The sequence below is a fragment of the Fulmarus glacialis genome, unplaced genomic scaffold (assembly GCF_000690835.1).
Source record: "Fulmarus glacialis isolate BGI_N327 unplaced genomic scaffold, ASM69083v1 scaffold2531, whole genome shotgun sequence".
Taxonomy (NCBI): domain Eukaryota; kingdom Metazoa; phylum Chordata; class Aves; order Procellariiformes; family Procellariidae; genus Fulmarus; species Fulmarus glacialis.
In genome coordinates this window covers 1-1,939 of record NW_009193192.1, presented here as the reverse complement: position 1 = coordinate 1,939, position 1,939 = coordinate 1, and the positions used below count along the sequence as shown (strand labels likewise).

General features: G+C 52.6%; 1 pseudogene; it reads right to left on the bottom strand.

Moving 5' to 3' along the window:
• Positions 1-326: 326 nt before the first annotated feature.
• Positions 327-1,532, bottom strand: LOC104071894 (annotated as a pseudogene).
• Between the last annotated feature and the right edge of the window lie 407 nt (positions 1,533-1,939).

Sequence of the window (1,939 nt, the reverse complement as noted above, 5' to 3'; positions counted from 1 at the left end):
TCACCTGGCCCCACCGTGCTCACCGCAGGGTGTTGCAGACCTCTGGGCACTCACACTACAGCCCCAGCCCCGCTGAAGGGCATGGCAGCTGCTGGGGGTCAGCCCCAGAGATGGGGGACATCCGTAGCTCAGGGAAACAGGTCAGTGGCACCCTGTGTGCTCTACTCTCCTCTCCAGGGGATCCTAAGAGGGCTGCAGCCCCTCCATGCCATCCCCTGTCCCCAGGCCAGCTCAACAGCCCTGGCTCTGGGGGACCTTAGGCTGCTCCTGCTGCTCCAGGGACGGAGCAGCCTGCCCTGAGAGCTGGTGCAGCCGGAAAGAGGTTTTCATTTCCCATTCATTCTTGCTCCACTGAGGATGGATCTTAGACAAGGATGTTGCTCCAGGTTCATTTGTTTTGCTTAAATACACAGACAGCCTGGCCCCTCATTTACACAAAGTCTCTGGGTCACACAAGACAGGTGGATACATCAGTAGGAGGGGATGAATAATGACATTTCCTTGTAGACAACATCATCACAAGAGGAAGTTAAAAAAAAAAAACAAACAAAGGAAAGACAGGCTTGGCCTGTCACAACACACACAGGAAGCCATTTGCAGAGGAAGGTAGGCAGTCTATGGATGCTGAAATAAATCCAGTCAGTTTCCTTGAGCTCCTTATTCCTCATGCTGTAGATGAGGGGGTTCACTGTTAGGGCACCACCGAGTACAGCACTGCCACCACCAGGTCCAGAACTGGCGAGGAGATGGAGGGGACTTCAGGTTGGAAAACATGCCCGTGCTGATAAATAGGGAGACCACGGCCAGGTGAGGGAGGCACATGAAAAGGCTTTGTGCCGTCCCTGCTTGGAGGGGATCCTCAGCACAGCCCTGAAGATCTGCACATAGGACAGCACAATGAAAACAAAACACCCCCAAAATAGAAAAGCGCTAACCAAAAGAACCCCAGCTTCCCTGACGTAGGAGTTGGAGCAGGAGAGCTTGGGGATCTGGGGGATTTCACAGAACACTTGGTCCACAGCATTGCCTTGGCAGAGTGGTAGTGAAAAGGTATTGGCAGTTGGCAGCAAGGCGTAGAGGAACCCACCGCCCCAGGCAGCTGCTGCCATGTGGACACAAGCTCTGCTGCCCAGGAGGGTCCCGTAGTGCAGGGGTTTGCAGATGGCAACGTAGCGGTCATAGGCCATGATGGTGAGAAAAGAAAATTCTGCTGGCATCAAAAAGAGAAAGAAAAAACCCTGTGCAGCATATCCCGAGAAGGAGATGACCCTTGTGTCCCAGAGAGAACCGGCCATGGATTTGGGGACAGTGGTGGAGATGGAGCCCAGGTCGAGGAGGGAGAGGTTGAGGAGGAAGAAGTATATGTGGGTTTTGAGTCGCTGCCCGCAGGCTATGGCTGTGATGATGAGGCCATTGCCCAGGAGGGCAGCCAGGTAGATGCCCAGGAAGAGCCAGAAGTGCAGGAGCCGCAGCTCCCATGTATTTGCAAACTCCAGGAGGAGGAACTCGGTAATGGGGCTGCTGTTGGACATTTGCTGCCTCAGGGCAAGGGGACCTGTCCAAGGAGGAAAAGGCAGTGACAAGTTAGGGAAGATTTCTCTGAGCAAAATCAAAGCCTTTTTTTATTTAACCCCCCAAATTGCCTCTCTCCTTTCAGAGACCTTTGAGCAGCTCCCTTGCACAAGCGCTGGGTTGAGGTGTCTGAGGGTGCCACTGGGAAGACAGGACTCTGCAGTGGGCTCTGGAGGAGTTAGTCCTGCCCTACAGCAATAGGTAAATAAGAACAAGGAGTGACCTGTGGTTAAATCAACTCGTGATGGATTTATCAGCATATTCACTCTCCATTCACTTGACTGCAGAACAGTGTTGGCTGTTTATTTTCTTCTAGTTGCCTGTTTCATTACTAGGAGCATTGCATAGAATCATAGAATCATAGAAT